This window comes from Macaca thibetana, chromosome 15, assembly GCF_024542745.1.
Source record: "Macaca thibetana thibetana isolate TM-01 chromosome 15, ASM2454274v1, whole genome shotgun sequence".
NCBI classification, from domain to species: Eukaryota; Metazoa; Chordata; class Mammalia; order Primates; family Cercopithecidae; genus Macaca; species Macaca thibetana.
Window position 1 is genome coordinate 69,800,049 of NC_065592.1, and position 26,674 is coordinate 69,826,722.

General features: G+C 35.7%; 1 long non-coding RNA gene across 1 annotated transcript in view; it reads left to right on the top strand.

Moving 5' to 3' along the window:
• The window catches only part of LOC126937981 (uncharacterized), a 58,259-nt gene that overhangs the window by 12,759 nt on the left and 18,826 nt on the right, over positions 1 to 26,674 (top strand). The window lies entirely within an intron of this gene.

The window sequence follows — 26,674 nt, forward strand, 5'->3', positions numbered from 1 at the left end:
GTCATGCTATCTTTTGAATAACATACTTATGTCTGGAATGTTTTATCACTTAAGGAAACTTCAATTAGATTTTTATTTTTTATGTTTCATAAAAAAAGTAAAGTGCTCTACTGTATGCAACATTTTAATTCCTTCACCTCTCCCCTCATTCACAAATCAGTTTTATAGTTCTTACTCTCTTATTAAACCACTGAATTTTTGTTTGTTTTGAGATTTTTTTGTTATTATTGTTTTCTATGTAGTGTAAATGGGGAGCCGAGCAAGAAGACAGGAGGCAGATGAGAACAAAGGTATCCTTTATTGGGCTCGCGAGTGAGGTTCACCCGTCCTCTAGGGGGAGGGCCAAGGAATTCACGATGGGGGCGGGTAATGGGGAGCCTTTTATAGGGCGAGGTAGGCGGGGTTTGTAGGTTTCAGTTTCTGAGGAATGACCTGTCCAGGAGCTTGCGCAGAATGGAGGTTTTTTGGCGGGTGCAGGCTTTTTTCGCGCACTGAGAGTCTTAGCAGGAAGTGAAGGGCAGGGAGTCCTAACAAAGGGCCTGCCATGCCGGGTGATACCGCCATGTTGGGTCTAGATTCCTGCCTAACATTGTATTATAACCATACCTTGATAATACTAAAGTGATGATGGAATAAAATTTAATTAAAAGCAGCAAGATTTGTGGGTTAGATGATGAGATTAGGAATAGATTTGAGAGATTAAATGTAGGTAATTATGTTGGCAGTTGTCAGATTTATGGAGTTAGTTTCTCAAAATTGAAGTGTACATAAGTGGTATAATGGATGTTAACCGAAGTCATGGAAGTAGATGTAACTTTACTACTTTTCATTATGAAAAAATAAACGATAGTGGAAGAGACTGTTGAAGGCGGAACCTTGAAATACACCAACACTTACTGGGAATTTAGACTTTACCTTGAAGGAAATTGTTTGTCAACAAAGGATTTAAATAGAAAAATGACATGATCAGAGCTCTGTGATTGAAAAGTCACTCTATACCTGAGATAATTGACTAAGAATAAGAAGAAACTGGTCATTAATAAATCTCTACATTCTTTGGTTTAAGTACGTTTATCCAGAAATTTTATCTTTGAATATACATGTTGCTCTTGAACAAGTTCTCCTTTGGCTACTCTAAAATTATGCCATAAGCAAATAGTCAGTGTTTGCTTTTGTAGTTCTTACTATGTATCTGATATAATTCTTGGTTTCATGACTCCTGAACAGAACCAGAGGAGATACATGTTTTTGAAGGGAAAACAACTCTAAGAGCTGCATGTAATTGAAACTAGCATGATTGTTCTACAGAATACCTCAGAATACATCATCTTATCCTCAGCAATAGCATAGTGCTAAACAAATAAAGGACACAAAGGAGAATAAGTTGCAATTGCTAACCTCAAAATAATTAGAATCAAGAGAGAAGCTGGTACAAAATTGCTGTGAAGATATTTAGTTTTTAAAAAAATATGTTATTCAAGACTGGTAGGTAATGCCAAAGGCCACATGGTGCTATCTTTTGAATAACTTACTTATGTCTGGAATGTTTTATCACTTAAGGAAACTTCAATTAGATTTTCATTTTTTATGTTTCATAAAAAAAGTAAAGTGCTCTACTCTATACAAAATTTTAATTCCTTCACATTTCCCCTCATTCACAAATCAGTTTTATAGTCCTTACTCTCTTATTAAACTATGTCTAAATGCTAAATTCCAGTAAGAATATATTATCTGCAATGTTTCACTACTTAACAGTGAAAAATACTGGCAATGGCCAAAGATTCTATTTTGCATTACCCACATAATACAGTAAATTATTTGAGCCTAGGTCAGAAAATACTTTTCATAGTTGAGTCATCCAGTTAATAATGAAAAGATTAAGCATATATTTTGAAAGTCAAAAATAGTGCTATATCAATTGACCTATCACAGCCTGCTGACTCATGGAAGAGTTAGAAGAAATAGACTGTTTGTTATTTGGATGCATAGGCACAACAGGCAACAAAAAGAAAGGCCAGATAATATCTCACAAATGGCATAGGAAGGATTTTAACACTAGGGAAGGCTGGTTCTTTAAAATAAATGGATGATTGCAGAACACTCCAGATAGGCTGTTGACCTTGTCTGAGTAAATACCGAAGGGTAAAAAAAGAAAAAAAGAAACACAAACTATATAGAATGACCTCAAGTTGAATAAAACAGGAAATCCTCTTAGCTGAAATTGCCCTGTAATTTCTATTTGAGTGGAGCAAAAGAAAGATTTCTATTTCATACTTTATTTTTTCTTTCCAATTTATAACAATGTAATTCCATTTTAAATTAATGCAGCTACAATAATATTTTTCCTATTATACCCCGGTACACTGTAGGACTGCCTGTTCTATCTTGTGAACAGGTTATGGGTCTGTCACATAAAATGTTATTTTTAGTATAGTCTCTTCTTCTGTGTAGTTATAATATAGTTTTTGGAATAACCTACAAATAGTAGCAGTTTTCTGTCAATTAAAACTCTGATTATCACTAATTTTATTCTAAATTGAATCTAGCATTTGGCCTGCATATATATTTGAATCAGAATATAAAACAGAGAAATTATGAAAAATAGAAAAAAATTGAAATAAGTATAATGAGTCTAAATGTGTATTAATGCAATATATTATATTACTACGTAGCAATAACTTTTTTTTCAGTTAAACCCTAAATTTAAAAAATTAAGTGTATTACAGCTATATCTTTTGCAAGTGGTGTGGCTATTTTTTCTCTAAATTTCATTATCTGGTAAGTCCTAATAATAACAAAATTGAATATGTAGAAATAATTTATCATCATCAAGCAAGACATTTTGATTGTAACCCAAGAAGTATATTGTCCTGAACTAGATGCTAAGAAGCAGATATTCTTATATAACACTATTGTTATATCATCAAATCATTAAAGTTCTTATTGTGCAGCCTGGAAATTCTTAAAGGCCGATTGATTTTCAATGACAATGTTAAACATATATCTCTGAAAGGAATTTCTTAAATATAAGAGAATACAACAATAAAATTTGTTAATCATAAATTAATATTTTTATTTCCAAAAGCCTGAGAATATAAATGTAAGATACAGCATAACTATCTCATGACAAAGATGTTTAAAAATTCAAGATCTGTTGTATTGATGTGGGTTGGCTGTGTCCCCACCCAAATCTCACCTTGAATTGTAAGAATCCCCATGTGTCAAGCGGGGGGCCAGGTGGAGATAACTGAATAATGGAGGCAGTTTCTTCCATACTAGTCTTATGACAGTGAATAAGGCTCATGAGATCTGATGGTTTTATTTTTTTATTTTTTATTATACTTTAAGTTCTAGGGTACATGTGTACAGCATGCAGGTTTGTTACAAAGGTATACATCTGCCATGTTGGTTTGCTGCATCCATCAACTCATCATTTACATTAGGTTTTTCTCCTAATGCTATCCCTCCTGCAACCCCCACCCTCTGACAGGCCCTGGTGTGTGATGTTCCCCGCCCTGTGTCCAAGTGTTCTTATTGTTCATTTCCCATCTATGAGTGAGAACATGTGGTGTTTGATTTTCTGTCCTTGTGATAGTTTTTTGAGAATGATGGTTTCCAGCTTTATCCACGTCCCTGCAAAGCACATGAACTCATCCTTTTTTATGGCTGCATAGTATTCCATGGTGTATATGTGCCACAATTTCTTAATCCAGTCTATCATTGATGAACATTTTGGTTGGTTCCAAGTCTTTGCTATTGTGAACAGTGCCACAATAAACATACGTGTGCATGTGTCTTTATAGTAGAATGATTTATAATCCTTTGGGTATATACCCAGTAATGGGATCGTTAGTTCTAGATCCTTGAGGAATCTCCACACTGCCTTCCACAATGGTTGAACTACTTTATACTCCCACCAACAGTGTAAAAGCCTACCTATTTCTCCAAATCCTCTCCAGCATTTGTTGTTTCCTGACATTTTAATGATCGCCATTCTAACTGGCATGAGATGGTGTCTCATTGTGGTTTTGATTTGCATTTCTCTGATGACCAGTGATAATGAGCATTTTTTCATGTGTCTGTTGGCTGCATAAATGTCTTCTTTTGAGAAGTGTCTGTTCATATCCTTTGCCTACTTTTTGATGACGTTGTTTGTTTTTTTCTTGTAAATTTGTTTAAGTTCTTTGTAGATTCTGGATATTAGCCTTTTGTCAGATAAGTAGATTGCAAAAATTGTCTCCCATTCTGCAGGTTGCCTGTTCACTCTGATGGTAGTTTCTTTTGCCATGCAGAAGCTCTTTAGTTTAATTAGATCCCATTTGTATATTTTGGCTTTTGTTGCCATTGCTTTCGGTGTTTTAGTCATGAAGTCATTGCTCATGCCTATGTCCTGGATGGTATTGCCTAGGTTTTCTTCTAGGGTTTTTATGGTATTAGGTCTAACATTTAAGTCTTTAATCCATCTTCAATTAATTTTTGTATAAGGTGTAAGGAAGGGATGAAGTTTCAGCTTTCTACTTATAGCTAGCCAGTTTTCCCAGCACCATTTATTAAATGGGGAATCTTTTTCCCATTTCTTGTTTTTGTCAGGTTTGTCAAAGATCAGATGGTTGTAGATGTGTGGTGTTATTTCTGAGGCCTCTGTTCTGTTCCATTGGTCTATATTTCTGTTTTGGTACCAGTACCATGCTGTTTTTGTTACTGTAGCCTTGTAGTATAGTTTGAAGTCAGGTAGCATGATGCCTCCAGCTTTGTCCTTTTTATTTAGAATTGTCTTGGCAATGTGGCTCTTTTTGGTTTCATATGAACTTTAAAGTAGTTTTTTCCAACTCTGTGAAGAAAGTCATTGGTAGCTTGATGGGGATGGCATTGAATCTATAAATTACCTTGGGCAGTATGGCCATTTTCATGATTTTGATTCTTCCTATCCATTAGCATGGAATGTTCTTCCATTTGTTTGTGTCCTCTTTTATTTCGTTGAGCAGTGGTTTGTAGTTCTCCTTGAAGATGTCCTTCCCTTGTAAACTGGATTCCTAGGTATTTTATTTTATTCTCTTTGTAGCAGTTGTCAATGGGAGTTCACTCATGATTTGGCTTTCTCTTTGTCTGTTATTGGTGTATAGGAATACTTGTGATTTTGCACATTGATTTTGTATCCTGAGACTTTGCTGAAGTTGCTTATCTGCTCGAGGAGATTTGGGGCTGAGACAATGGGGTTTTCTAAATATATAATCATGTCATCTGCAAACAGGAACAATTTGACTTCCTCTTTTCCTAATTGAATATTTCTTTCTCTTGTCTGATTGCCCTGGCCAGAACTTCCAGAACCAATGACAAAAACCACATGATTATCTCAATTGATACAGAAAAGGCCTTTGACAAAATTCAACAATCCTTCATGCTAAAGACTCTCAATAAACTACATATTGATGGAACATATCTCAGAATAATAAGAGCTCTTTATGACAAACCCACAGCCAATATCATACTGAATGGGTGAAAACTGGAAGCATTCCCTTTGAAAACTGGCCCAAGGATGCCCTCTCTCACCACTCCTGATCTGATGGTTTTATAGATGGGAATTCTGCTACATGAGTTGTCTTTTGCCTGCCATGATGTAAGACGTGCCTTTGCTCCTTCTTTGTCTTCCACCATGATGATGAGGCCCAACCGTGTGGAACTGTGAGTCCATTAAACCTCTCTTTCTTTATAAATCACCTAGTCTTGGGTATCTATTTATTAGCAGCATGAGAACAGACTAATTGGTACTGGTAGAGTGGAATGCTGCAGTAAAGATACCTGAAAATGTGGAAGCAACTTTGCAACTGGGTAACAGGCAGAGGTTGGAACAGTTAGGAGGACTCAGAAGAAGACAAGAAGATGTGGAAAAGTTTGGGACTTCCTGGAGACTTGTTGAATGGCTTTGACCAAAGTGATGATAGTGGTATGGGCAATACAATCAGGGCTGAGATGGTCTCAGATGGAGATGAGGAACTTGTTGGGACCTGGAACAAAGATGACTCTTGTCATATTTTAGCAAAGAGACTGGTGTCATTTTGCCCCACCCTAGATAGATTCGTGAAACTTCGAACTTGAGAGAGATGATTTAGGGCATCTGCCAGAAGAAATTTCTAAGTAGCAAATTGTTAAAGAGGTGACTATGGTGCTATTAAAAGCATTTCATTTTATGCATTCATAAAGATATGGTTTTGAATTGGAACTTATGTTAAAAAGGAAAGCAGAGCATAGATGTTTGAAAAATTTGCAGCCTGCTGATGTGATGGAAAAGAAAAACCCATTGTCTGTGGAAAAAATTCAAGCAGGCTGCAGACATTTGCATAAGTAACAAGGATCCAAATGTTAATCCCCAAGACAATGCGGAAAACGTGTCCAGGGCACGTCAGAGATCTTCATGTCAACCCCTTCCATTATAGGCTCAGAGGCGCAGGAGGAAAAAATTGTTTTGTGGATCAGGCCCAGGGATCAGTAGGTCACGCCCTGCTCTCTGCATCCTAGGAACTTGGTGTCCTGCGTCCCAGCCACTCCAGCCATAGCTAAAAGGGAGCAAGGTACAGCTCCTGCCATGGCTTCAGGGGTGTAAGCCCCAAGCCTTTGCAGCTTCCATGTGATATTGAGCTTGCTGGTGCACTGAACTCAAGAATTGAGATTTGCAAACCTCTGCCTAGATTTCAGAGGCTATATGGAAATCCCTGGCTGTCTAAGCAGAAGTTTGCTGCAGGGGTGGGACCCTCGTGGAGAACTTCTGCTAGGGCAGTGCCAAAGGAAACTGTGGAGTTGGAGCCCACACATAGAGTCCCCAATGAGGCACTGCCTAGCGGAGCTGTGAGAAGAGGGTTATTGTCCTCCAGACCCCAGAACAGTAGATCCACCAACAGCTTATACTGTGCACCTAAAAAAGCTGCAGACAATCAGTGCCAGCTCATGAAAGCAACGAGAAACGGGGGCTGTACCCTGTAAAGACACAGGGGCAGAGCTGCCCGTGGCTATGGGAGCCCACCTCTTGTAACAGTGTAACCTGGATTTGTGACATGGAGTGAAAAGTGATCATTAGGGAGCTTTAACATTTAGCTGCCCCGCTTGATTTCAGACTTGCATGGGGTCTGTAGCCCCTTTGTTTTGGCCAATTTCTCCCATTTGAAAAGAGTGTATTTACCCAATGCCTGGATTCCTATTCTATCTAGGAAGTAGCTATCTTGCTTTTTATTATACAAGCTCATAGGTGGAAGGGACTTGCCTTGTCTCAGATGAGACTTTGGACTGTGGACTTCTGAGTTCATGCTGAAATGAGTTAAGATTTTGGGGGACTGTTGGGAAGGCATGATTGGTTCTGAAATGTGAGAACATGAGATTTGGGTGGGGCCAGGGGCACAATTATATGATTTGGCTATGTCTCCACCCAAATCTCACCTTGAATTGTAATAATGCCCACATGTCAAGGGCAGGGCCAGGTGAAGGTAATTGAATCATGGGGTAGTTTCCTTCATACTGTTCTTAAGGTAGTGAATAAGGCTCATGAGATCTGATGGTTTTATAAATGGGAGTTCCCCTGAACAAGCTCTGTCTTGCCTGTCATCCTGCAAAACTTGCCTTTGCTCCTCCTTTGCCTTCTGTCATGTTTGTGAGGCCTCCCCAGTCATGTGGAACTGTGAGTCCATTAAACCTCTTTTTCTTTAGAAATTACCCACTCTCAGGTATGTCTTTATTGGCAGCGTGAGAACAGACTAATATACCTATTTACTTAATTAATTTTCAATTACGATACTTATAGAAATATTCAACCTTATTTTAACCAACTCAGTGCTTTGAAAATCCTATAATGAACTTACATTTTAAGACAGTTCTGTTCACCTTTCTCTTGAAAAGCATTTTATTTTCAATTTGAACTTTAAAACTATTAGAAGAAAGGCCAGTAATTTTCCTATGCCTCTATTTATTATATTGCCACCTGTGTTTCTGTTTGCTCTTTTCAGATCTGTGAGACTTCCTAATACTAACCAAACATGCACAGATATATATGAGTTTCCAGTTATTCAAACACTTTTGAATTCTTGTTTCTTCTATAAACCTTAACAGAAATCCTTCAGCAAATGCTTTTGACACTCTTCTAAACATGATGTGTTTCTCTTTCAGCATGATCATCAGATTTCGATTCACTGGCTTAAATCTCTATTTTCACTATAGGCTAAAAGGGAACAGAGACCACATCTTTGTTATTGCCCGATATGTCTGCAATACCTAGATCATGCCTATCTCATAGTAGATGCACACTGAGTTAAACAAGTGGTGATGATAACTCATATAGTTAGAGTTTACCAAATGTGGAATTGACTAGTAAATTTGGGATTTTATAATTTTGTGAATTTCACTGTCAGCTCAGTAATTATCATTTTTCATTAGATTGCCAATGTAAAAGGCAAAAATATAAAATGAATTATCTCTAATCCAAATATCTCTTCTTGACAGAATGACTGACTGAGATTCTAATATTTTTACAATGAAAAACTTAATGAGAGCTGAGAAAAACAGTGCAAAGAGAAAAATGAGTCTCCTTGGATATTTCCATTCTCTGCCCAATGTTCGGTTTCCTTCCTCAATTTTTGCATTTTCAGTAGCTTATTCTTTTGGAAGTCTTGGCTGTAGTTTGATACTATTTATGTTCACTTTAATTATTCACTAAGATATTTAGACTATATAATATGAGCATCAGAAATTTCTGCTTTTTTTTTTTTTTTTTTTTTGAGACGGAATCTTGCTCTGTCACCCAGGCTAGAGTGCAAAGCCACAATCTCAGCTCACTGCAACCTCAGCCTCCCGGGTTCAAGCGATTCCCCTGCCTCAGTCTCCCAAGTAGCTGGGATTACAGGCACCCGCTACCATGCCCAGCTAATTTTCACATTTTTTAGTAGAGACAGGGTTTTACCATGTTGGTCAGGCTGGTCTCGAACTCCTGACCTCAGGTGATCCACCCACCTCGCCTCCCAAAGTATTGGGATTAGAGGCATGAGCCACTGCGTCTGGCCTGTTTTTTAACCCTTCAACTATATAACTTAGCTCCAAGTCTGAAAATCAATAAATAAATCAGTGTAAATGTAGTTTGTAAATTAATTATGAAACTTCATTGAGCAGATTCTTTTAAATTTATTTTAAATTGAGTTAATATGTGTTCATAATTAATGAATTCTAATAATATTGGGAAAACTGATGGTCATACACTGAAATGGATGTTGTCTGTAGTGAGTTGTTTTATTTGTAAATGCATATGTATGTGTCCTACCTAGGTAACATCCCTTCATAACCTGATATTTATAAACAATCAACAAGTAAGTACTTTATGTTTTGTCTCTGTGTTCCCAGAACAATTATTTATTTACTTAACTGATACAGTCAGTCTCTTCAAGGGCTTATGTCATATATGAAGGTATTAAAAAACAATTAGTCTTGGAAAAACATAAGGAATACATAATTTAGCTTGGCTCAACAAGAAGGTTTTGATATATTAAGAGGTCCTGGTGCATGCAAAACCCATTATATAGATAAATACAGGTTAATAATCAAAGTTTTGGTGTGGGGTTGATCTATTAAGTTTTTAACTAACAACATCCTGTTTATGTATGTTAAGTTTCTATCATGTTTAGAATATAAGCTAATGTTTATAAAAAGTAAATAAACAAGTGAGTAAATAGTCAGTACTCTACGTGGTCACACTAATTTCTCGAGTGAATGTGTGTATTGAGCTCTTTAGCTGATATTTTTATCATTGTTTGCTTCATATTCAGTGTACCTAACAAGCTACACAGCTTGGGAAATTTAAGGAGAAAGTACTTGAGAGAACCGGTAAGAAGAATAGTTGTGAATGTTTTCGAAAGCAAAGGCCAAAGCTCTAACTAATAGATTCTAGGTGTAAAGAGGTATTTGAATAAATGTAAGATATAGCATATAGCATGTCTGTAATTATTAGTACACAAAATTATTGCATAACTATTGGCATTAACTCTTACATTTAAAAAATTACTTTGACATATTTTTATGTAAGAGCTCTAAATAGTCACATTCAATTTTTCTTCTACAGACTATCAGTTAAGTCTTCAGCTGTCTAACTTCTAGCTGCTATTAACTTCTTATGCTGGGAATGCAATGTCTAAAATCCATTGCCATGTGGTAAATTAGAAAGAAAAGTGATGTTTTATTTGAGGAAATTATTGATATTTGCTTTTATATTACTTTTTAGCATGTTTAGCCCAATTGTACATGGTATTCTTGTTAGGTTATCCAGATTTTGGAATTGTAAACGGTGTGATAAGCATCTTGGAACATCTCAAAAATCTTACAAAAATAAGGACCTTGGTCTGGAAGCCCTAAGATATTTTATGCAAAAGAGGTATTATCAAAGGCAATGACAAATAGATACAGAAAGGCAAGTCTTGCATAAAAATAGGCATCATCCATCATTACAGTAGAACTACTGAACACCTACCGAGTTCCTGATAAGCAGTATTATAACAATTAAGTAACCTTAGTCATTCCAGGACTTCCTTACATAGATGCTAATTGCTAAATATTTGGTTAACTGGAAAATGGAGAAGTTCAATTCATGAATCTTTACTGAGTACCTACTATGTATCCAGCAGTGTGGTGCAGAAATCAAGACAAGAATTAAGCCTGTAACTCACAAGCAAAATGTGTACTCATGATCTAACAAGCACATGTGTTCCGCCTCTCATTCACTTCTGGGAAATAAAACAGTGTCTAAAACTACTCCAGAAGTCCAGGGTAGTACATTAGGGAAATGTGCTAAATAATGTTGTCTCTGTGGAACCCACTTCTTGCTCTGGATTTTCTCAAGAAGTAAATAAGTTGGCCCACAAAATTAGATAGACTGTGGGCGTTTTCACATGCTTAAGGAAACATCAAAGCTTCGTAGAAAATGTGGATGTTGACAAGAAATTATGGAACATCTGTTTTATTCCTCTATAAGTATTTAACCAAAAAAGTGCCAAAAATAAATTTATAAATGTGGCTAGTTAATGGTAGACTAGAACAAGTCCAGGGCTCCAAATGTCCAGTTCAGAGCTCCTTCTGTAAGAAGTGTTCCAGTAAGAGTGACTCCATCTTGAGTGAGGTAGGCTAGGAAATTGAGGCTGTGACTTGCTAGGCTGCATTCCCAGAAAGTTAGGTATTCTTACCCTCTAAATGTTTATGGCCAAGGGAACAGATTGATAATGTTTACTAAACATACCCGAACTTGGAGTGTCCAGATATCCCAATACCTTGAGAACAAAGGCATTCTTAAGTTTTCTTTAAAGACAATAATATTGATTCTTGCAAAATGTAGTAATTAAGAAAACCAATCCTTTATCACAAGCCCTTGTAGCAAAGCGCATCTCCTGTGATGTGTTTTTAAATTATATATATATACACAAGTACTGTACCTAGAATGGATGCATTCCTCCTCTTACTTTCAGGAACGCCCTACTCTGTCTATGGAGTAGCTGTTCTTTCACCACTTTACTTTCTTAATAAACTTGCTTTTGCTTTACACTGTGGACTCGTCCTCAATTCTTTCCTGTGCGAGATCCAGACACCTCTCTTGGGGTTTGGATCCAGACACCTTTCCTGTAACATTTCTACCAAAATACATCAGCTGTTTCCCAGTCTTATACCTAAATTTAGGCTAACATTGAAAGTAAGATCAAAATAGTTATAAGATGGCATTACATGGTTGCTAATTAGTCAAACTTGAATAGGTTCTAGAAGTAGCTCTTACTTAAGCCCCAGGAATACAGTGAGCAAACATTTTCAGTATTCCTTGAATTCATTAATGACCCTAGAACTGTTACCTCTCAATGACTATACTATTAAATAATATACTTATGGCTATAAAGAATCAAAATTACAGAACAAATAGAAATATGGTTTTTAGGATGAGGCAGGCAGATCACTTGAGCTCAGGAGCTTGAGACCAGCCTGGGCAACATGGCAAAACCCCATCTCTACAAAAAATACAAACATTAGCCAGGACTGACCGTGCATGCCTTAGGTCCCAGCTACTTGGGAAGCATGCTGTAGTGAGCCGAGATTCACACCACTGCACTCCAACCTGGGTGACACAGTGAGACCCTGTCTCAAGAAAAAAAAGAAAGGAAAAAACAAAGAAAGAAAAAAAAATATGTTTTTTATAGCACAGACTTTTAACTGGTTATTTCTTCTTAATTTGTTTTCTCATGTTTCTGACAACGATTTAAAATCAATCTACTGAATAGGTTACAGTGAAATATCAATGTCTTCATCTGCCCCTGCTCTATTTCAGGGCAGACATTTTTGTTTTTGTGCTCTACCACTTTGCTTCAGTCTTAAGAACAGGGAATTTGTGAGTGATTTTGCCGTGTTATTCTTATATATGATATTAGGACTTATATTTTTGTAGTTATTCCTCAGATTACTATAGATTTCATTAATTGCTCTGAGGAACAATTCAAAACAGCATGATTGACAAATGGGAATTTTCTCTACACCTAAAAAAAAAATTCATCATTATCAGAGGTCTTCTTTGCAGACTATTCAACTATAAAGAGAGAGAGAAAAAATAATCCTTTGATTTCTCTCTTACATCTCAATATTTACAAATCACAAAGTTTTAATTTCATAGAGAAAATGAGAAAATATTATTAACTTAGTTTGTATCCTCTATTTCCTATGAAGAAATTTCAATTAATCTAGTTTCAGAAGTTTAGATACAACTCATTCATACAGATGCACTACAAATTTGAACTACAAAAAAGCTAATTTGCAGTGTAAGTCTTACGAAATTATTAACAGCATCTCCATTTTCTACTGCACATAATGCATCACAAAATGTAGAAGCAATGACTAAGTCAGTATGGTCAGAAAAAATTTCAAAGTTGATTGTAAATGTTATGTCTGAGTAAACAGGTATTGAACAGAAATACACAGTGGAAAGGAGAAAAAAATTCTCTGATACATGGTTTTATATCATTGCTTAAATAGTTAAAACAAAATATGTGTGTATATAGATGTATTGTACATACTATAAAAAGTAAAATAGCTTAAAATATTCACAGAAATATCAGTGTCTGCTATTTTTAAAGAAGCAGAAAAACCTATAGTTCACATTATCATGGTGTGATTTAAGACAATATTTTACATTATGATACAAAATGAACCAAAAAAATTTGTTGGGCCATTTTACTGGTTGTTTGTCTACATCCTCGAGCCCATGTGTACAATATTTACTTTTTTCTGATATGGAGAGAAATGTATTCTAATTTTTGAAAATTTCAGACACACAGAAAGATAGAAAAAATAACATTTTATTTCCTTTTTTTAGTGCCTTATCATACCTTATTTGCACAATTCCCTGTTTTAACTTCTGAATATTATGTTATAGGGAGAAATCCACATTTCATTAAACTTCTTTGAGAAATGAATTTTAAGTGTTAGCGTATGTCATTAAAATATTTATGGTTATGTAGATTCTCCAATATTTTAAAGGTTATTATGTATTTTTGTTTATTAATTTCATGAATTAATTTCTTTAATTTAGCTTCCAAGCAGGAAGTTAACGATTTGTGGAGTACCAACATTGATGGCTTCCAATAAGTACTGAAGGAAGGGTTAAGTGCTGCCTAAATGACCCCTTAGTTAATTACCCCCATATCTTTAATAAGTAACTCAGTGCTCCCAAATGTCTATGATAAGAGAATGTTCATGGAGTCAGTGGAGGGTACTAACCTCTAGACTTCATACAAAGCAGTTAAACATTATAGTATATACAAGCCTTTCTCAGCTGATATCTGAGGAAACCAAAATCATAGTTACATATGTATTATTGATTGAGTTCCTAAAATGTGTCAAATCAATATATATAACACATCACACACACACACACGCACACACACACACACATTTTCTTAAGCCATTACTGAAACTCTGCAAACTCAAAGAAAAGCTGCTTGTTATTGAAAAGATGGCAACCCTGTGCCCTGATCCAGGAGGTAGAAAGTAAGGGAGAACATAAGGGATTCCTGTTACCTTTCTCGTAGTGGGACTCTTCTAGTTGGTGAAATAAAGTATTACTAGACCACCAGAGCTTTGTTGTTGTTTATTCCCCTCAATTTAGTTGCATTGACTAATATTTCATGGAATGTCTCTTGCACTCTGATTATAGGCTATCTTTGGATTTTTTTGTTTTCAGAACCACGTATTTGTCATACACCCATTTCTTTCTTTAAAAAACATTATAGTTGCAAGGAGGATGAGTCTCTATTGATATCTGCCAGATAAGTGCTATTTCAATGTAGATAGTCAAATGCGTCCTTTATCTTTTTTCCTGCTTTTTCAAAATTGTGGTAAAACACACATAATAGAACATTTATCATCTTAGCCATTTTTAAGTGGATAATTTAGTGGTATTAACTACATTCATAATGCTATGGAACTGTCACTATGGTCCATTCTTTAACTTTTACTACCCTTATATAAAAGCAGTTAGAATTTATGTAAATTAGGAGTTCCTTCTGGGGGAAAAGTTTTTAAAATGCACTCTGTGTTAGTAAGCAAATCACTTCATTGTAGTGTGGTCAAGATACAACTCAAATCAATGCCGTTTTATTGATTGATTTGATGTAGCTATGCAATGACAAAAGTCAAAGGAGGAAATGTTGTCTATTAAAAAAATACACCTAGTTTTGTTTTCCCAGAAACTAACACCAATTCCAAAGTTTTTTCAATAATACATTTTTCTTTAAAAGGGGGGAGGTTTGTATAGTTTTTTTTTTTTTTTTTTTTTTTTTTTTTTTTTTTTTTGAGACAGGGTCTCCCTCTGTCATACAGGCTGGAGTACAGGGGCACAGTCAACCTAGACCTCTCAGGCTCAAGAGATTCTCCCTCGACTCACCCACTCAGTAGCTGGGAATGCAGGCACACACGACCATGTCCAGCTAATTTTTTTGGTTTTTCTTTTTTGTAGAGACACGGTCTCAGTATGTTGCTCAGGCTAGTCTCTAACTCTTGGGATCACATGATACCCCCACCTTGGCCACCCAAATTACTGGGATTATAGGTGTGAGCCACCACGCCTGGTCTGTATACTTGAAATATTTTTATCCAACTCAGTATTATTACAGAAAAGGAAATACCAGATAATTGAATAGTAAATGCATTTACAATGATCTAGAAGATGGGGAAAAGCCTTCCAGAAACAATATATTCTTCCCAATATCTAAGCACTTGTTATATGTGATATAATTGCATATTTTAAAAGTCACCCTGCTTCTAAATAAAATTATGTTGAATACTATAAACATGTGACTACTGAGGGTTCTTAAACACTACTTTTATTCCAGCTGATGACTACTAAATATTCAGAGATAATGAAATACATCATACTTTTATTCAATATCAATTCAAATAATGTATTACTGTAAAACAAAACTGTCAGTTCATGGTGCTATGTGAAGATTTCACATTCCTTTGGCTTTGCTAAAACTTTACAGATCCACTTCCTTTTATAGGGGTTTTCAAAATAAAACAGAAGTATTCTTATTTGCTTTCTATGAGATTCCTGTGTCATTTAGGGGTTAAAAACACATCTTACAGGACAAAAATAATTAATTTACTTATCTTTTACCTATTCACGTTTAAACATTGTTAATTAGATAAGTACTTTAGCAGTAAATATATGGGAATATCTGTATGTGCAATTGAGGAAAAGAGAGGAAAAAGGGGCAGCACAATTTTGGATCTTCCAAAATTCTCACGTAAAATCAGACAGAGCACCCAGATGGCAAAAATAACAATACATGTAAAGTATTTCCAACTTAAATAGGTGGCAAGGAATACCACAAACCCAAAATACACTGCCATCAAGATCTGTATCTTGTAGGTGCCTGTAAGGGAGAAAGTAGAGAGAAGCAATGGAGTTTCTGATGAACTCACATTAGCCAGCCAGTATTCACTAGATGGTGTAAGGAATGCCTGCTCCTGAGAATGGCAGTTGAAGCTAGAAGAAACATTTCCCACTTGACTGACAGGATAGTGAAAACAGTGGGTGGTAAAGCCCTAAAGGACTTCTATGAACTCTCCAAACTGATCTCCAGAGTCTTCTTTCAGGAGAGGATCCGAATGGAACTGCAGGGCGCTGTGGCTCACGTCTGTAATCCCAGCACTTTGGGAGGCCGAGGGAGGCGGATCACGAGGTCAGGAGATTAAGACCACCCTGGCTAACACAGTGAAACCCCGTCTCTACTAAAAACACAAAAAATTGGCTGGGTGTGGTATGGGGCACTTGTAGTCCCAGCTACTCAGGAGGCTGAGGCAGGAGAATGGCATGAACCCGGGAGGCAAGAGAGTGCAGTGAGCCGACATTGCACCACTGCACTCCAGCCTGGGCAACAGAGCGAGACTCCGTCTCAAAAAAACAAAAACAAAAACAAAAACAAAACAAGTACTAATAAGAGATGAATAAAAGAGAAAACCCAGAAACTATATTGTTCCAGATAAAAATAGAAGATAAAAATAGGAAATGCTCAGGAATCTTAGAAAGCAAGATGCCATGTTTTTAATACTACATACAAAACAAGAGAGCAAGGAGATATATCAAATTAAGATTTTGGAATCAAGTGTCTTCTAAAAGCTCAAGCCTGAAACTCCCCTATTAGGAGACACTTTCAAATCTTTGATGTATGATTTGTGGTTTCAGATCAGTTTCTTCTCTCCCTCTCTTCTCTGGAGTGGTCATTTTGGACTAGTCCTTCAACATATGAACCCTCTTTCATTTGGTTATCTTGTACGATGATTGTGTAGCTTTCAGATAATCATAACACATGCCCACACCTATAACCAGGTCACAGGACTCCATATTGGACTGTAGTCAACTCTTCTCTTTGTCTTAAATGAGTTTGCGTGTTTTGCATAACTTCGAACCCTTGAATGTTATATATTAAAACACAAACCCTATTATCTGAGCTTACCAAAGCCTGGCTTTATTTGATGAAGGGAGTCTTCTTTGTAATGATGATCTCAAACTGGCAATAAAATAGTTAACATTTATTAAGGATTTACTACATACTAGGCACTGTCCTGAGTATATTGCATGTGCTATCTCTTTTGAAATTCATGATTTTATGATCCAGGCACTACTGTTGTCCACATTACTACAGAGAAAACTGAGAGACAGAGGAGTTAAGTAATTTGCCACAATTACCAAGTAGACAAGTTAAATGAGGGAGAAATTTAAAAGTATAAATTTTTCTTTTGTAGCTATTCTAATCAATGCCCAATTTCTATCTGCAGTGGAATTTAGTTTTGGCCAATGATTGCACTGATCTTTTATCTTAGTATTCCAATATAGAGATGGATGGTCTACGTGATTACACTTAGCAGAACTGAACCTGTGGCATTGTATGACATTTTCACTTCACTTTATGTATTGTCAAAGCCAAGTAGCACTGGGTAAGTATCTACCAATAAGGCAGAGATCAATTCCTTAATATGTGGATGTTTTCTGTATTTTAATTTCCTGGAACAAACAAATATTTTAAAAGTAGCTTATCTCTATGTCTTTTGAAGAGAAGTGGGTCACTTTATGAATATATAAGTTCTCTGTTGCCCTGTTTACTTCTAAGAACACCATCCCTTCTCCATCCATCCACATTATTTGGGCCTGCTATTTATTTTCCATTCTTCCTTATATTAGTTATCACCCCCACTATGTAGTCCCTACCCTACTCACATCTACAAATGAAGATCCTTTTTTTCTGCTTCCAACTGACTACTTTCCATTCTACATTAGATTTTAAGCTATGAGTTTGTTGTAAATTTAGGAAAAATCTGAGGGACTTTGAAATGTAATGAGTGTGCTGACCAACTTCACCATTCATTGTCTCTACCTTTGCTTGTTGTTAACCATTTTACAGCTTCAGACAAATTGTGTCTTAAAAACACAAATTTTCCAGTAAAGTGCAGTTGATCATCACTCTGTGAATATTGACTAGGTTTTCTATTCATTTATAAATTCATTTCAGCATTGGTTTTCTGACTAAAAATATGTGGCATTTTGAAATCTATTTTGATCCAATTGTAATATCTTACTGGTTTCTTCAGTAATTAATGAATAAGATATTTTATGAAGTAATTTATATCTGTGTGAAAGTCATTATATTACCTATTTTAAAACATTTTAATAAGAAAGTTGCATCTCGTTCTCTGTACTATCTGATTTTCAGAAATTCTGGCAAATTTCTGGCACAGAAAAGTACCATGTAAGTATTAAATGAACTGATTAATTATTTTCAAGCGTTATTCTTGGGATGTAGTGCTGTTGACCTGTGTTACAGACAGAGATTCTAGCACAGGTTTAAATAGAAACCTAGACCCAAGTCAAGATGCATTCACATAAAAAATACCCATATTCTTGATCACTAAAGGAATCTCAGAGATTTGGTTGGTTTTAAATTTGATTCTCAAGGCTAAATCATTTTTGGCAGATGTTGACTAAAAAGGAAGCTTTAGACATCTCAAGATGTTAGTTTGTTGAAAGTTAATATTCCCAGTACAATGTATTTTCCGTAAGTTTCCAATAAATCAGACCTATGGCTGAAGACAAGTTGCAGTGATTTTGTAAGCTTTCCAAAATTCACTATCAAAAGTGTTAATGTTGGTTTGTGCACCTACAATCTCCAAGAGTACATTAGTAGAAGCAACTGCTGTTTATTAATCCCCTTTCCTTGAGGCATACTTTTATTTCTCCAAGACTCTATTCTCATTACAGTTTTTTGATACCTCACTTTCTTCTTCTTCATGGTTATATTCTTCCTATGGCTATATAGTAGCCATAAAAATAATAAAATTTACATAATAGCAGCATGTACATAATACAATTTATATTCCATTGACCTATATTTGAAAAAAAATCACTTATTTAAATCTATTTAGATACTGATTTTTCTGACCCGAAATCCTTTTTTATACTTTATTTAAGTAAATAGTATAAGTTGCCCATTTCCTAGAAAATCCTGTTGGTAAACAAATACTGTAAGATAAAAGCTGCCAGAACACTGAAAATAATTTGCATTCATTGACTTGGTAGAGGTGATGGACAAAGGCTCATTTTTAAAATGGAGCACAATTCAAAATTATGCACTAGACAAATCAATAATTCTTTGTACATGTCAGATGAAGTAATTATCTTGGTCAGCTAATTGCCTTTAAGGAAAATATCTCACTAAACCAAAGCCTTTAGAAATACAAATGAAAAATACGTTTTTATTTCTCCCTAACTGTGAAACCAAAGTCTGAATATCTTAATTTGTATTTTCCATGACACATTTATTCTTCAAATTGAATTTTTTTCATTGTTTTCTGAAAGATTTTTGTAAGCTTCTGAACTTAGAACAGAGATGAACTCTCCAAAGAAAGAATAGCCCCACTGAACTTTGCAAGACTGTGCAAGACTTCCTAAATGGACACTTTTATGCATTTGGAAGAGTTGATTTATAAAAGCTGGAGACACTGACTGCTTCTTTAAAATTTTTGAAAAAACAAAATATATATGAACAGGGTGTATTATCTTATCTTTAAGAATTTGTTCATGTGATATGCTCAAATACAAGATTTGCTCTTCAATACGTATCCAACTTGCAAAATATTTAAGTATCAAGGGTGAGGCCAAAGAATGCATTTTATGGAAAAACTTTCACAAATGATCCTCTACACTACTATAGCTATAGAGATGATTGAAACTATTTCTACCACCCTCCCATATGGTATCACATCACCAATGGAACTATGGGGGTGTGTGTTTTATCCGTGAATCCAAACTAGAATAATGGCAGATGTAATTGTTTTAGATTTCCTAACCTATTAATTTGCTTCCCAAAACTCCTCTTCTAAATGGCCGTTTATGGGAAATTTCACACAATCAGATGGACAATGGGAAATTGAATTCATTAAAATTTTTTACTGAATACTAAGAAATAATTCATTTGATTTCAGGATCCCCTTCACTGATTTAAATGACAGAACTGAGTAATTTTGTTCACTCTGTTTGTATGCACAGGTCACCAATTTAATACAATCAAAATTGTTTTTCTAGCCCAATGGGCTTCCTTTTCATCTGATTGGCCCCTGGCACTCACTGATTGACAAGTATTTCACAGTCACAGTTTACCTTTTAAAAAACCCAGGTCTTATCACTTATTTCTGTATTCATTTTTTTTTTGTTGGGCTTACATTTGAAGTGCCCTGGGAGTGCCTGATATCTTATCTCTTCTTTCCTTGGACTGTCTGCAATTCAGTTAAAAAGCATTCATTCTCTTTCAGCCTGTTCCCTTTTTAAACAAACAAACAAACAAACAAAAACTTCTCCCTCACAGACTGAACTATATCAATGCCTTATTTCCTGGCACTTTTAGCAAGGGATGAGATGTATGGGTAACATAAAGGAGGAAGCTGCCTGCAGTAGGGGCTGCCTGGTTTTCCTATTTCTCTTGGAATTCCTTTTAGTCTTTGTCATGCAGTGAAGGATTTTCAGACAAGTAATTTTTCTATGTGTAACTGACATGTAAATAGCTAATGTAGTAGACTTGGTATAGAGACTTGGCAGAAGGCCCAAGGTTCAGAATATTAATATTTTCCTATTGGTTTTGGGATAGAAAAGCAGTGTGACCTTCTTCAAGTAGCCAGGCTATCATTTCAGCTGCTTCTAAGGATTCATTGTTTTTTTTCTTACTTCCTCACAGTCTTGAGAATCAGCAACAATGTTTCTATAATAAGTCTTCTCAGTGGCTTAAAGCCAACAATTATCTAAAGGTAGGTAGCATCTTAGCCATCAATCAGTTAGATATCTTTTCAGTCTGCATTCTGGGGTGCCCTTATGTTCATTTCATTCAGAATATTCTTAGATATTTTCAGGAAATAAGAGAGATGCCAAACACTGAGATCTTAAGATAGAGTATGTCACTCCTCTACAAGAGTTAACTCCAATTTTTCTGATATTGGAGTTCTACTTCAAATTTTATGCAATATCAATTTTAATAATTACTTAGAAATTCCTATTCTACATGTTTCTTAGCTTCCATTGTTCAAGCATAATAATAACAAATACTGTTTCCCTGAGTTTATCACCATCTACAATTATAGAACATCAGAATCTAATTAATTGGCTGGGCATGGTGGCTCATGCCTGTAATCCCAGCACTTTGGGAGGCTGAGGTGGGAAGATCACCTGAGGTTGGGAGTTCGAGACCAGCCTGACCAACATGGAGAAACTTAAAAATATAAAAGTTTTTACTAAAATACAGAATTATTCGGGCATGGTGGCACATGCCTGTAATCCCGGCTCTCGGGAGTCTGAGGCAGGAGAATCACTTGAACCCAGGAGGCAGAGGTTGTGGAGAGCTGAGATCACACCATTACACTTCAGCCTGGGCAACTAGAGCAAAAACTCCATCTCAAAAATATATATATAAAATTAATTCATTCTGTATTTGTCTCAAACTTATGGAAAGACCCTACTCCTCTTCAAACCTGTTTCTGAGGGTTAACACAGTGGAACTCAAAACACCGAAACTTCCATCTCTGGTATAAGAGACTGCACAGGAATCACATTGTGGCACATTGGATGGAAACTACTCTGCTGTGTCTGTATCTTAGAGCTGTTAGGGCCTGCAAAGAAAGCTGAGACCTCTGAGGTCTTAATGCAAAATGAAACATACCATGCTTTCCACTTATGTGGGGAAAGGATTCCACTTCCTCAACTGTGCTAATCCATGAATCCCTGGACTGTACTTTGATGTTCAGAGATTTTAGCAAAAGAACTATATCTATACTTTCTACCTACTCCGTCTTCTTAGATCTAAGCACACATTGGTGAAGATTGGGCTAAAAATAATGCAATAATTAACAGTGGGCTGTTCAATTGTTCTCTTTCCCTTTCTCCCCTATTAGACCCTCGGACATTGTTTTTAGACCTTCATGCCTGAATTCTACCTTTCCTTTCAATAAGCTATTTCCCAGGAAATTCCACAGTTCCTTATATAAATAGTTCATAGCTAGATCTGGCTTTCATATCCTTTATTGGGACTCCTATTTGCATGAATCTTAGGGCAAGCAAAGCTCAGGTTCTAGCTGACACAGGGAACTGAGATTCAGACAAGTGAGAATGACTTGCCCAAAATCCCAGTCAGTGGCAGGACAAAAATACCCCACAATTTACTGATTCCAAATTAAAAGTGGCACACGACCTCTCAGAAACTCATAGCAATCCTAGAATCAGCCATTGCTCCAACAAGCCCTGATTCCTTCCTTTGGAGAAAGCTATTTGTAACTGACATATGGGCCCATGGTATGTACATTGTTACTGGGGTATCATTTCTTTTAGGCTCTTGCGCCTGATGGAGCAAAGAAATATATGTTTGTATACTAACTACTACAAGAAAACACGCTTATAAAAGTATAAATACTTCTGTAATTATCTGTAACCTCATTAAGCAGAACACGAATTCTTACTAGTTGTTACTTTTGAAATTTCTCCCAACTCCAAATTTTTATTCCTTTCACATTTGCAAAGATCTCTTTCCTTTCACTTGGGCTTTATTCTATGATTCTGAATTGTCTAATTTTGATGAGACTGGCTCATCTATGTGACAATAGACTGGAAGGCCTCAAAAAGCCACCACCAGATTCTGGTAGCAGCTAATTAAAGCCCTGGAGAAAATGAGGTAACTCATAAATACCTAAAATTGAGAGAGGTGAGGAGGACCGTCTGATGAGTAGTCCCAACATTCAAGACACAAATTCAGAGGAAGCAGAACTAATAGTGACTTTAGTCATTGAAGTCATCAGAACATGATTGTTCATAGCCTATTAATTTAATTCTCTCAGTAAGTTGATTTTTTTTCAGTCCTCCGTGCCTTTGCATATCTTTTCTCTAGAATTCCCTACACGAGCTATTCCAGCTGGTAAATTTCTTTCACCATTCTGTACTACCTCCCCTCTGTCCCCAATCACAGTTAAATGTAACTGCTCCAGTGAAGTTTTTCTCAATGAACATTTTATTCCCATTTTTGTAATAAATGTCTTTCATATAGTGTTTCTTATTGTACTCTAATCATGTACATACATGTCTTTTCCCTACCATAAGTTGTAAACTTTCTGAAGTCATTCACCTCCAAGTCTAAAACAATGTTTGCCATAGAGTAGACATTCTAAAAATCTTTGAATTGAATGATTGAACCGATTTATTAATTAATTAGTAGAATATGTATTTATCTTATAGGTGTTAGAAGGGAAAGTACATATATGGATGAATTTGAAAGTGAAACTCAGATCAAAATTGTATGAAGATTGTTAACTCTAGAAAGTTTCTAGTCGCAAATTATTTATTCCATTTACCTGGCATGGGGTCTGAAATTCACCATTAAATTTCTTTCACTAGGTTTAATATATTTTTGTTCAAGGTAACATTCTTCTAAGAAAAAACATATTCAGAGTTAGCCTGGTGTTAACTTATTGTCAGTCCTTCATACCCTGGTATGTGTGAAATGATCAGAGTTCCTGATAGCTTTGGTACTGAACACTGACTACACAGATAGAAGTAGAGGTTAGTTGATTCTTATGAGCATTGATGTTAATAGTAGTGTAGTGAAAACTGTTTTGCCCCTTATAGTTTGTGTGTTGGTTAATATTGAGTGTCAACTTGATTGGATTGAAGGATGCAAAATATTGTTCCTGTGTATGTCTGTGAGGTTGTTGCCAAAAGAGATGAACATTTGAATCAGTGAACTGGGAAAGGCAGACGCACCCTCAATCTGGGTGAGCACATTCTAAATCAACTGCTAGAGTGGCTAGAATAAAGCAGGCAGAAGAAATGTAAAGGAGCAGACTTGGTGAGTCTTCCAGCCTTCATCTTTATCCTGTGCTGGATGCCTCCTGCCCTCAAACATCAGACTCCAAGTTCTTCAGCTTTTGAACTCCTGGATTTACACCAGTGGTTTGCCAGGGACTCTCGGCCTTGGATCACAGACTGAAAGCTGCACTGCCAGCTTCCCTACTTCTGAGGTTTTTGGGACTTGGACTGGTTTCCTTGCTCCTTAGCTTGCAGACGGCCTATTGTGGGAATTCATCTTATGATCATGTAATTCAATACTCTTTAATAAACTCCCCTACATATATACATCTATTAGTTCTGTCTCTCTACAGAACCCTGATTAAAATAGTTTGAGACTTACTAGTGAATTATTAATCTCCCCAAATTTCAGTCTTCTCATTTGTAAAAAGTTTCTGGGATCCATATCATTGAAAGATAGGAAGACCAAATGAAATAGCTAACTCACTACCACATACACAGTAAATACTCAATAAATATTAAATGCTACTATTATTTTCATATTCTCCAGGTATGGAGGTTTTGGCAAGGGTTTGCAGAGAAAAATTCTTTTGCTTTACAAGGGATTTCCCAAATTGGAAAACCCTGAGTGGGATATCAAAGGGATTTTTAGAATTCTCTAGCAACCCGAGGCATCCATTACAGAGTTAGAAGCAGGAGGAAGCAGATTAAAGAAAAAAAGAATAATTAGATTGAATGCTGTCATGCGGTAGAGTATTTCCATGATGGATGGAATATTTTCTCCACTACAAAATATTGTGGAGAGGTTTCCTGGCAAGGAGAAGCTGAAAGTTGACCAATGATTCATTCCTGCAACATTCACAGACAGCACATTATGGTTCAGGCACTAATCTAAGCCCTGAGGATACAGCAGTAAACAAAAGAGCAAAAGCCTCTGCAGATATTAAAACTGTAGTGGAAGAGATGGCCTTTCCAGAGGTGAGAAATCAGGCTTCGGATAAGCTGCAGTGGTTTCTCCTATCACCATGAGTAAAAGTGGGTTACAATTTTACTATTCTGAAATATATCAAGATCACCTCTAAAATGTCAATATATATATTGTGCACTTAACATATGCAAGGACTGTGCTAACCCCTCTAATAGATAACTTATCTCTTACAACAAATTTATGATGTAGACGTCATTGTTATCACAATTCTTCCAGTGAGTAAACTGAACCACAGAGAAAGTAGTTAACTTTCCCAAGGTCACACACATAATAAATGATACAGTCAGTATTCAGGTCCAGAAAGTCTGATTCTAGAGCTCATAACCACTGCCTTATATAGTCATGTTTAAGGCAAGTAAGAATGTCCTTTAACAGTTTGTCCTTTATCGCTGTCACCATTTTTCCCTAAGACTCCACAGAGAATACTCAATTGGCACATTTCCAATACTCTTTCTCCCTGTGTAGTCATTCCCTTCCAAATCCATATGACATGAGTCAGACAGGAAAGAAATTTGAACCAAAATGGGTCACTTTTTTGCAGCTTAAGTCACACATGTTTTTTTTTTTATTTTTGAATACACAAAAATCAATATTAGGTCTGGGAGCTATGTTATATCTTCGTAAATATTTAAAAATATATTTACATTTGAATAATCTAAAATGTGCCTTTAAATATAAATGTTCCTTTTAATAAACCCATACAAGGCCTAGACTGCAAAGAATACCTCAAATGTAATATTTTGTACAAATAGCATTGGTAAGATAATGTTATTAGGCTACTGTAAAGGTAGCTGGCAATAAAAGTGTTCTGTAAAAAAAAGGGGTAAGAAATTGGGGAAAATGGTTCAAAAAATATCAAGAAAATATAAAAGCAAAATTGCTAAAATACATGAATTCTTGATTTTTTAAATGTATTGCCAATTTCAGGAAAGAGTACTAATTTGAAGGTTTTTATACAAGACCTAAAATCCATCTTTTTAAATATCTAAATCACTCATTTGGTGTTGATAGAATCACTGAGGTGTAAACTGGATGCGAATATATTTATAACAATAAGGATACTCTCTAAAAGGCAGTGACTAACATTACCATGCTTCATGGAAATACTCAACTCCGATGATTTGAACCAAAATGATTAGCTTTGATTTTGCTATTTCTATTGGTGTATGATCCAGATGCATTCTTCATGTTGTTTATACATAACCTTCAGCTGGGACTAAAATTCATGACAATAAATGAGTTTTTAATGTTTATCTGTTTATACATAATTTGAATTTAATCACAGTTCATCTCTACAGCTATCTTTTATTTCACCAGATTACTTCACATAGTTCTTTTTTTCGCCTACCTAAAACTTTGTAGTAGAATATTTGTCCTTAATCATTTAAAATATTTTAAGATCTTCTATTATAATTTTGAATGTCATGTGTAGGATATAGAATTAAGTGATAGTTTCAGACTTCATATAAGTGCAGGAAATAGTTGTGAGAAATTATAGAGCCATTTATAGAAATTTAGTATTACCGAAGTCTCATTTAATATTTTTATTGCTATTTCACATTTATAATTACTTTACAGTACAAAACTGATTTTAAATCTTTCTTATGCTAGTCTTCTTTGCAGTATCAAGATTTACCCAAGTACTGCTATTTTCAGTTTTAACTTCTTCAGTATAGAAAAATTGCTAACTTTTAGATTCCCTTAAACCCAAAAGGGGCAGTGTGTCATAATTAAATACTAGGATAGATAATCTCAGCAGAAGATAAATCATATTCTACCTCTGTTACTCACTCTGTTACTCA